Below are 11,160 nucleotides of genomic sequence, written 5' to 3'. Positions count from 1 at the left end.
GTACCGTACTAATTCAATTACCGCCCACCTTCGAATAAGCGCCGACCTCGAATAAGCTCAAACACTGAAAGCCCAAAAAAGTTAATAAGCGCCCGCCCGTCCAGGGCGGTTAATCGAATAAAAACGGTAATTTCACGTTTATTTTGGCTTTTCTTTGCTACGCTGCCTGAATGATTAACCAAACAATATTTAATATCCATGTTTTTCAGCCAATGAGAATCAAAACCAATTGAAAACCAAACATGGTTTCACTGCACGTGTTTTCCCTCGCTTGACGCTGGCTACATGAATTATGACTCATTGCCCTGTTTGCATCCGTTGTAACTGACAGAGAATTTAGTTTACCACCGTCATTGGAAAATGATCGCTCATCATTTTTGTGTGGGATAATACGACGTGCAACCGCCTGACAAAACTAACTTCCAATCAGTTGGTTGTACCTTAAGGGCGATTTACACACTACGACTATGTCGCATTCGACAAGGTTACGACAGGCCAACGACACGGATTGTTTCGTTTAAATCAAACCTATAACTCGCCTACGACAGTCTCGACGCCAATCGTAGGTATAGGCAATGTTGTTGCGATTTTTGGCATGACGCGAGAAGCGCACGCTTCAGAAATCGCATGCGACAGTCGTAATCAAAAGTTGTACCGTCTAAATCGGCCTTTAGTGTTTGCGAAAATCAAATTAAATCAAGGGTTGAGCACGTTTAGGATTCTGTGCAGAATATAATTTGTGCTAAAATCCTCTCTGTTCTTCAAGAATTTTCAATGCTTTTGTCGTCTTTGTCAGAGAGTAACACATTCATTTTCATAATTTCAGTTTTTTCAGGACTAAAGAATAAAATATATTTGGAGTTTCGTTCTCCAAATTCGTCCTATCGCTGTTTTTAACGTGTACGGATACACGCATCACGAGCATAATCAAAAGAAACATTTTCAAGCTTGTTTCTAATTCCTGTGTGCTTGGGTGTTGGTTGCTCGTCAACTAGTTCTTATTTCCATTTTAACAATTTCCCACAAAACTTCTTTATCATCCAGATGTTTGTAAAATTTTAGGAACTGTAGAGTTTTGCTTGTTATTTTCGTATAACCGCTCTCTTCTAGAAAACAGCAGTTAAATTTTGAGAATCCTCTGGTCCTCTTCGATACTGCCGGTGTGCATTTGTGTGGAGTTCCATCATCACTGAAGAATGGTCACAGTGCGGAACATAATTTATGTCACATTTACGCACGGGCGATTGCCGCAAAAAATGTTTTGATACCAGTCAACAATCTAAAAACAAAAATTTTTTTTCAGGCTTTCTTTTCACAGCTGCTTTAAGTTGCGTACTAACTGCGATGATCTTTCTTCTATTTAATCTTTCATCCGCAGTTCAATATATGATGTTTCATATTCAATCTAATCTGTATTTAATTTTTTGCTCTCTGGGTTCGCGAGGTAAACTGTTTCTTGTTTGGATGTAGTTTCCTTCACTCGTCCTCTAGATCTAAGATAAACTATCTCTGCTACTAAGTTCTTCTTAAACGAGAATTCACGGCCTCCTCGGCCTATCATCTTTTGAAAAATGAAAAAGTCGCCGCCAAATACATTTTCTCGCCAGAAAGTAGATTTTGTAGCAGTTTGAAGAACTTAACCTGCGCGCCGGGAACATTGGATGTATAAATGTTCGCGCATTTTGGATTGAATAAAATGGCAGTAGCTGAACTGTGCTTGCTGTCGTGGCATGCCAAAATAAATTTTTCTACCCCATTTCAATATATCATAGCCCTTCTTGATCATTAGAACTGTACGTCTCTTAAAAAAATTTATAGACTGGAGTCAGGCTTTTTTATTGTGAAGCTGTCTAAAAATAGTTCATCTCGTCCTTGAGCTATTTATGTTGAGCGGGAAGAGACCAAGGGCGCGATCCATTCAACTAAAATTTCCGGAAATGCCGATACAGAATCAAATGGAACGGCAATTTTTGAAAAGTGTGTTTCGGAAATTTTGGCCGGACAACATCTGAAGGTTGTCACTTTTCCCGGGAATTTTCTGTTCCATTGGGGATTTCATTTCGCCAATTCGATTAAACCACTAGCTTACCCAGCGGTGATCGGCGTTGTTTACAAAATGCAGTGTGTTTTTCTTTAATACTTCACCTCAGATGATTTAGAATACTTTCAAAAAGGTTTGTGTTCATAACGAAGGAAACATTGCATCTCCCATTGATCAGTTGCCGGGTGAGTCGAATACGCTTAATGTGAGCAAATCTTAGCATCTGATACCCTGCGAGCAGAGGCCCTTCGATCTTTCTAGATAAGTCTTATATAGGAAGATCGAACCGCCTCTGCTCGCAGGGTAAGCATCTGAATCAGCCCTTTGTAACTAATGGTCACATGGTACAAAAAACACCTTGCCAGAGAGCAAGCTACGCGCTGGGGCATCCAAAACAAAGCGACTTCATCCAATTAAATTTAAATTTTCTTTGTTTTGGATGTCCCAGTGCGCATTGCAAAGGGCCCATTCCCGCAATAGCATCGCTAATATTTTCATTATTATGCACTTCTGTCTCTAAGCGGTCCGAATTTTCCCATACGGACTGCCAAGATGGACCGCTTACGTTGAAATGTACGTTTGGAAGGAGAAAAGTGTTTCAATTTTGACAAAAAACAAAGCAAAATTGGCCTATAAAGTAGCAATATTTTAATAAAGAGATTATTATTTTTATTAATTAAAAATAAAATGAAGTAGGAACTATTCATATCGTCATGTCGGAGTTTTAACTTTCTTGCACTTTTCTTGCACTGCTTGAACATAAACAAGTTTCACGCGGACTAACAGCAACAAGCGGGAAAGTCTCTACAGTAAAAACCTAGCTTGTTCAGTCCGTATTGGGAAATATTGGTCTTGTCCTTTTTATTATTATTATTATTATTATTATTATTATTATTATTATTATTATTATTATTATTATTATTATTATTATTATTATTATTATTATTATTATTATTATTATTATTATTTCTATTTTGCAAGTTTATGAACAAAAAACTTTTCTGCTGCGAGGGAGCCTAGGACTGAACACCGACTAACCCTACCCCACTGATTCAACTGATTCACTCCCCAGTCGACCCCCGAGTCTTTTCACTGGTGTACGGCCAGCTGTAGAAGCCGTTTCATATCATGGCACGATCGATGAAATATTGCAGGTCGCGAAAATAATAAAATAATAAGCGCCCACCCTCATGGCCCCAAAATAGGCCATTTCCGAGTTGCTTTAAATCTCATTATGAAAGCGAGCTTTTATTTTATTAGTAGGAATATTGTGTATCATCTTTAATGTATTTATGTTGTATTTTTTGGTTAATTGCAAAATAAATGCATTGAATTGAATTGAATTTTATTTATACGCAAATAATATCAATTTTCATGTGAAAAGCTTTGCACTTAGCCTCGCTTTCCTAGTGAGATTCACAGCAACTCGGAAATGGCCTATTAAATAAGCGCACAGGGCAGTTAATCGAATAAATATGGTAGATTTTTATGTTCGATGTATCTTTTTTGGTTATTGTTGCACTTGTTATTTTATCTTTAGGTGTTTCGCCCTCTCTGGTTGCGGTTCAGTAATTCAATAATTTTTTTTGGCAAAATAATGGAGGAAAAAACACTCAAACGAAATATCGTTGCGTGGCTTTCACTCTGTTAAATACTGTTTAACCTTTTGCGTCTGGATAAACACTACAATCAATCAATTAATCAATCAGTCAGTCAGTCAATCAATTTACAATGAGTCAGTCAGTCAATCAGTTAATCAATTAATCAATCAATGAATTTTCTGAAAATCTTGATCCATTTGAAACTAAATTATAGGAGAAATTAACAATGATGATACGAAAAAAACTTGATTAGTTATCAGTTCGTTATCTCAGAGCTCGTAGAGTAACAGAATATTCATTTGATTTGACGGACCTGGAAATTTTAAAGTTTCTTCGGCAGAATGTTCGCTCAAAATTTTGTGACACTGGAAAACTAGCTACTTTCATTTTCGGAGAGGAAAATATCTCGATAAAAACGCGAAGAAAGGTTCGGTAAAGCGAACAACAGCTCGTAATTTCGGGTAATTTTATTCCATTTCCTAAAACTTGCGCTACTTAATTTTGTAATTAATGCATCCGAGTATATCATACTGTATTAACTTACATAAATCTGTCTTAAAAGGCCACCAAATGATCTTGGAATACAGGAGACAACATATTAAGTGATTTCTTTTGATGCTTTCGTTGGTTTCCTCTGTAGCAAGGAAGTATCTTCATTCCAGATTGATTTTAATACACGGTATGCGTGTTTTCTCTCTTCAGATGGCCAAACTGGCGTCCAGCCTTTATCGTACATTCCATTTGGGTGTGGTACGCGCATGTGTATTGGTAACAAGTTTGCCTTGATGGAAATGAGAGTAGTTTTAGCGACACTGGTGAAGAAATTCTCTTTCCGTGAAGTTCCTGGTTGCGTGGTGAAAGAAGTTAACGGGGGTATCATTCATCCGGATGGCCTGAAGTTGCGCATTAATCTGGTGCAACGTTCATAAGAAGGGAACAACAGCACAGTTCTTCTCAGATAGTATTCGCGGTGTGATTAGTCAATTTTGTGAGCCGTATTTCACTGTAAGGCCCGCTGAACTTCAGCTAGTTTCCTTTCCCGCGCGCCTGATTAACCTCAGAGATATAATAGATATCTTACTAACATGGAATTCTCGGTCCGTACTGTAAGTAACGGATCCTCGTTTTTTCCCGACTAGATTTCAACCGTGAAATAATGGAATTTCAACTGTTGTTTCTATTTTCATTCGTTCTTGGATCGGTGTTTCACGAAGATAAACTTTCATCACTGACTTAGTTCGTGGGAGTTTTTGCACAAAGGGATTCCGGCATTTATGAAAGCTACTTATCGCCGTTACGCGTAAATCGCTGGCGTAAATATTTGAAACGGAGAATTATGTACAGCTACGGTCATCGTGGATCATTCAATCCCGCTGTCATAACGAACAAAGAAGCACATATGATTTAAGGAAACATGAACAACGAAACTGGGTCTTCACCAACTGCTGGCTTTCACAAGAAAACGAGTCGCAAATTTCTGCATCATCAGCCAGCCTCAGTTGTGTTGGTCAAATGCACGGGCCAGACTGAAGCATTGACTCCTTACTTCAAAAGAAAAGAAAACATATTTTAGTTGATACAATTAAAAATTTACATCAGTGTTCACAATTTTTGATGCATTTCTAGCCATTTCAGAAGACTTTAGTTTAACTTTTTTTCCGGGGGAACATGCACATGCGTTGAAATAGCTTCTAACTAAAGAACATAAGCTAATACTACGTAAGTTAAAAACTTTTCAAACATTGGCAAATATGGTTGGCAAAAATGGTTTAGTTTTTCAGCGTCGTGAAAGTTTGAGGTCACCTTTCGCAAAACTAAACGCCAGTTCAATCTTTTTTCCAAACTGAATGAAACAAACGATTCCAGTTGGGGATGAAGGGCCACGCACCGCTATTTTCACTGTCATAGCAAAAGTATCTTAAATTTCTCAGTGGCACCTTTTTGTGGCCTTTTCAACTGAGCCACTTTTTCTTTTCTGAACCACTTTTCTGTTCGCAACCTCAGTCAAATCGTACAAATCTTTAGGAAACGGGATCTTGTTCCCAGGCCAAGTTTCGTGGCAGCTGCTGGCTCCGCTCCGCGAGGATGTTAAATACATGTTATTTACCGGGCGGGAGGTACGGCCCTTGGCCGAAGACCTCGGGCAGTTTTTTCCCATACAAACCGACCTAGACCGGTAAATGTAACTAATTGTCTGATTGTTCGCTTTTTTCCGCTGGGACGTGTGTAAGAGTGTAAGTTTAAGGCTGGAGGAGGAAAGTGGTAACATAATCCTATGAAACAAAATAATGTAAATAGGGCATCAATTTAAGTGGAATGTTTATAGGAAGTTTAATTTTATTTGCACTCGCAAGTCAGTGTGTAACAAAAGGAAAAAACCCATTTAAGAGTCATTGAAATGACAATCATCTGTCAAACGTCAAAAGTGGATGAATGTTGACACGCTGCAAATGATGACTCGCATGTCCAAAAGGTCTAAAAATATCGATCGAATGATAACAATTGTGAATGAAGACTCGAACACGGCGAAGTTTACTTTTCTAAGTGGCTCAAGACATGTTTAAAACGTCCCTGGATTTGTGCAAACTAACTTTCCAAAAGGAAGTTCAAGTTAATCTGACTCTGAGTCATCTGAGATGATAATGTTGCGTCTTCGCGGCTTTGACCGAGCCGAGCTTTGACCACTGCTGCAAGGCGCTGTATTGAAAGAGAAATTGAACGTGCAGCCTTCAATTTTACTGACGTTCAAACCAGCAAAAAAAAAAAAAAAACAGTGAGGGGATGCTCGCCTGAAGAAGTTGCCTGTCTTCTCTCGGCTTGAATGGGTGCTGTGAGGCTTTGACTGCTTTATAAAGCGGTGCATCGTTTGAAGAGATGTCAGATTTCGTTTCGATGCTCAGTAGCAAGGATATCTTGCGCTGGTGGTCGTCGGAAGCAGTTTTGTAGGAATGTAAGCTTTTTAAATTCTTATGTCCACTCAGCTGAGCTACACAATTAACAGGAACTTCTGCATCCGTTAGCCTTGAAATGCAGGTTTTTCGGACAGAATGGTTGGCCGGTTACATTTCCAGGTAGTCCTGCATTCTTCGCAGCCTTTGTCAAAAATTCTCCGATCTCGTTTTTTCCGAGAGGAACTCGGCTGTACCACACTGGATCTGCAGGCTTTCTTTTGTGGTTTATTGCCAGGAAGAAAGGCGCCTTGGGTCTCTTCATTTCTTCTGAGGACGATGGCTGGCGAACTTAAGACACAAACGCCGAACTGGACATGTACAATGCTCGTTTTAGGTGGCGTAGGCTTTTGGATTAAAAGCTCTGCAATGGCCATCTTCTTGTCTTGTTTTCGATCATCGTTCTGCTTTCCACACCAGGACCTGCTTTCCAGTGACAGGATCATTTTCTACTACTATATCTCCCCACTGAAGTCTCCTGCTCTCAACTCGTGCCCTAAAACCGAAATCTAATGACAGCACCCACCAAACTGTAAGCTGGAGAACTTCGGGGTCGTCTTCTCCCAACTGACCTGTTTGAAACAAGAGGCCTTCTTTACCTTTAGTTAGCTCTCTCTTAAACGAACGGTCGTAAAGAAGAGCTGAGCAAAAATTTATTTTACCGTTACCTGATATCTTCCTTAGCAATAGAATCGTTGTTTTTAAAATCAAGAATGTTCTTCCTGTTTGCACGTATTGAATATACATTTTCTATCATATTCTTTGAAAATCGTTACCTGATATCTTTCTTAGCAATAAAATGGTTGTTTAATACGTAAAATTAAGTATGTTATTCCTGTTTGCACGTATTGAATATACATTTTCGAGACTCTTTGAAAATAAAAGACCTCTTTGGATGACACGCACTTTCAATTCATTAAGACATTGAGTAAGAAGGACGAACACTGGTAAGTTTACAACTTTCATTTTCGAGCTGTCGGTTATATCTCTGTTAACTGAACAGTTATATTTTACTGGCATATGGTTTTTCTGCGTTTTTACTAGCTAAGATGACATAGAAATCTGTCATCAGTAATTCGGTTATGAATTTTAAGATTTTTTGCATTGAAAGAGCTAAAAGTTAAAAACGTTTCAAATATTGGCAAATATGGTTGGTAAAAATGGTTTAGTTTTTCAGCGTTGTGAAAGTTTGAAGTCACCTTTCGCAAAACTAAACGCCAGTTCAATCTTTTTTCCAAACTGAATGAAACAAACGGTTCCAGTTGGGGATGAAGGGCCAGGCACCGCTATTTTCACTGTCATGTCCCTGTAAAAAGTATCTTAATTTTCTCAGTGGCACCTTTTTGTGGCCTTTTCAACTGAGACACTTTTTTCTTTTCTGAGCCACTTTTCTGTTCGCAACCTCAGTCAAATCGTAGAAATCTTTAGGAAACGGGATCTTGATCCCCACGTTTCGTGGCAGCTGCTAGCTCCGCTCCGAGGATGTTAAAGGGAGAGTTTCACGGTTCGGCGCATGTGCCAGCGATAACGTAAGCGCTGTCAAGCCAAGTGTTTTTGGACCAATTAGAAGCGAGTACACAACACCGGCGGGATACGGCGGGCAAGTCTTATAACTTGCTGGCATAAAAATAAAACTGACCGGCCAGTGTTTCGGTCACGTTTCAGAAAGAAACAAAAAGGCTGTCCATGTAAAACACATGGGGATTTTTGCAGCACTGCTTCCTGAATGTCCCATCACATTCAAGAAATGCCAGAACTAATGAACTTATGCGAACGTATACGGTTTTATTTTAGTACAATGTCGATATCTCGCGGCATTGACCTTTTTTTATTACGCGGGGTTCGAAAAGCCGAGAAGCTCCCTAAATCCAGTATTTCATCAGCATTCAGTGATAAACTTACTAGAGTGTGTACGCTCGATAACCTGATTTTATTAGACCAGCGAGAAGGCGAAGAACGAGAAATCCGCAAGCTTCAAGAAGCGATGCGACCGTTTAGTAACAACAACACTGAGCGTCCTTCCGAGATGCTGGAATGCATTTGAGAAAACTCTCCCATGGTGGCAAATCAAAACTGCGTTTGCCATTCGCAATGACCATAATTTAATAGATAAATGAATACCTTACAATAGATTTTGTAGTTTGCCGCAAATCTTTTGGGGTTTCTTTCTACTGCCCGCTATTCGAGCCCGCTAATAGACGACTACAACTAACTCGCACATTTGATCACATATTTATCCGCTTCGCGTCTCAGTGTTGTACAATTTTTTCCATCCAAAGCAAAACACTGATGTTTGATGCTGTTTGTCCGTCGAATTCTGCGTTTTTGACAGGTGACTTCCATATGAACAAACAGTACGATTGAAATCTACAAAATCCTCGCGAGTTCATCCAAAGCCAGTTGGTGACCTTTGCCATTTCCAGCGAAAGCAGATGTGCCGCGAAATCGTTGTCTATTTTAAACAGACTTATCCCTTTACCAATTTTCCACATTTGGTGGACGTATCTTGTTAACCACAGAGGATTTCTACATCCACTCTACTCTGTCCGCTCTAATTTTGTGCTTCTAGAGAGTCCACAGAACGTCCCGTCGCCGGTCGGCCGCGACGTCCCCTTTGACGATCCATCGACAAAAATGTCGTTTTCGAATGCTAAAACACTTTTAACCTTACAAAAATCGAACTTATATTTACAACAGGAAACAAAGATTATAAAAAGTGAAGAACGAAGAGCGGATAATCCAAATTCGGGCGCGATTTCAACAGATTGTCCACCACAAGCTCGCATCGAATTTAGTGTCGACCCGTACAATTTATTTTTGAGCCGGTCTGCTCGCGCATGCGCTTGACCGTGAACATCGGCCTTTAAATATATGTTATTTACCGGACGGGAGATACGGCCCACGGCCGAAGACCTCGGGCAGTTCTTTCCCATACGGACCGACCTAGAGCGCTAAATAACTTTCTTTTTCTGTTTGTTTGCTTTTTTCCGCTGGGACGTGTGTACGGAGTGTAAGTTTAAGGCTGGAAAAGGAAAGTGGTAACAAAATCCTATGAAACAAATGTAAATAGGGCATCAATTTTTATTTTGTTTATAGGTAGTTTAATTATATTATCACTCGCAAGTAAGTGTGTAAAAAAAAGAAAGCAAAAACATTTAAGAGTCATTGAAATGACAATCATCTGTCAAACGTCAAAAGTGGATCGATGAATGTTGACACGCTGCAAATGATGACACGCATGTCCAAAAGGTCTAAAGATAGAGATCGAATGATAAAAATTGTGAATGAAGACTCGAACACGGCGAAGTTTACTTTTCGAAACGGCTCAAGACATGTTTAAAACGTCCCTGGATTTGTGAAAAATACCTTTTCCAAAAGGAAGTTCAAGTGATCTGACTCTGAGTCATCTGAGATAATAATGTGGCGTTTTCGCGGCTTTGACCGAGCCGAGCTTTCACCACTGATGCAAGGCGCTGTATTGAAAGAGAAATTGAACGTACAGCCTTCAATTTTGCTGATGTTCAAACCAGCCAAAAAAATTGAAGGGATGCTCGCCTGAAGAAGCTTGGCTGTCTTCTCTCGACTTGAATGGGTGCTGCGAGGTTTTGACTGCTTGATTAAGCGGTACATCGTTTGAGGAGATGGGAGATTTCGTTCCGCTGCTCAGTAGCAAGGACATCTTGCGCTGGTGGTCGTCGGAAGCAGTTTTGTAGGAATCTAAGCTTTTTCAATTCTTATGTCCACTCAGCTTAGCTACACAATAACCAGGAACTTCTGCATCCATCAGCCTTGAGATGCAGGTTTTTCGGACAGAATGGTTGGTTACATTTCCAGGCAGCCCAGCATTCTTCGCAGCCGTCGTCAAAAATTCTTTGATCTCGTCTTTTCCGAGAGGAGCTCGACTGTACCACACCGGATCTGCAGGCTTTCTTTTGTGGTTTATTGCCAGGAAGAAAGGCGCCTCGGGTCTCTTCATTTCTTCAGGACGATGGCTGGCGAACTTAAGACACAAACGAACTGGACAGTGCTCGTTTTCGGTGGCGTAGGCGTTTGGATTAAAAGCACTGCAATGGCCATCTCTTTGTCTTGTTTTCGATCATCGTTCTGCTTTCCACACCAGGACCTGCTTTCCAGTGACAGGATCATTTTCTACTGCTATATCTCCCCACTGAAGTCTCCTGCTCTCATCTCGTGCCCTAAAACCGAAATCTAATGACAGCACCCACCAAACTGTAAGCTGGAGGACTTCGGGGTCGTCTTCTCCCAACTGACCTGTTTGAAACAAGAGGTCTTCTTTACCTTTAGTTAACTCTCTCTTAAACGAACGGTCGTAAAGAAGAGCAGAGCAAAAATTTATTTAACCCTTACCTGATATCTTCCTTAGCAATAGAATCGTTGTTTTTAAAATCAAGAATGTTATTCCTGTTTGCACGTATTGAATCTACATTTTCTATATTCTTTGAATATCGTTACCTGATATCTTAATAAAATGGTTGTTACGTAAAATTAAGAATGTTATTCCTGTTTGCACGTATTGAATATACATTTTCGAGACTCTTTGAAAATAAAA

The sequence above is a fragment of the Pavona decussata genome, unplaced genomic scaffold, assembly GCF_977016875.1.
Source record: "Pavona decussata unplaced genomic scaffold, jaPavDecu1.1 SCAFFOLD_87, whole genome shotgun sequence".
Classification (NCBI taxonomy): Eukaryota; Metazoa; Cnidaria; class Anthozoa; order Scleractinia; family Agariciidae; genus Pavona; species Pavona decussata.
Note: the sequence above shows the minus strand (reverse complement) of the source record.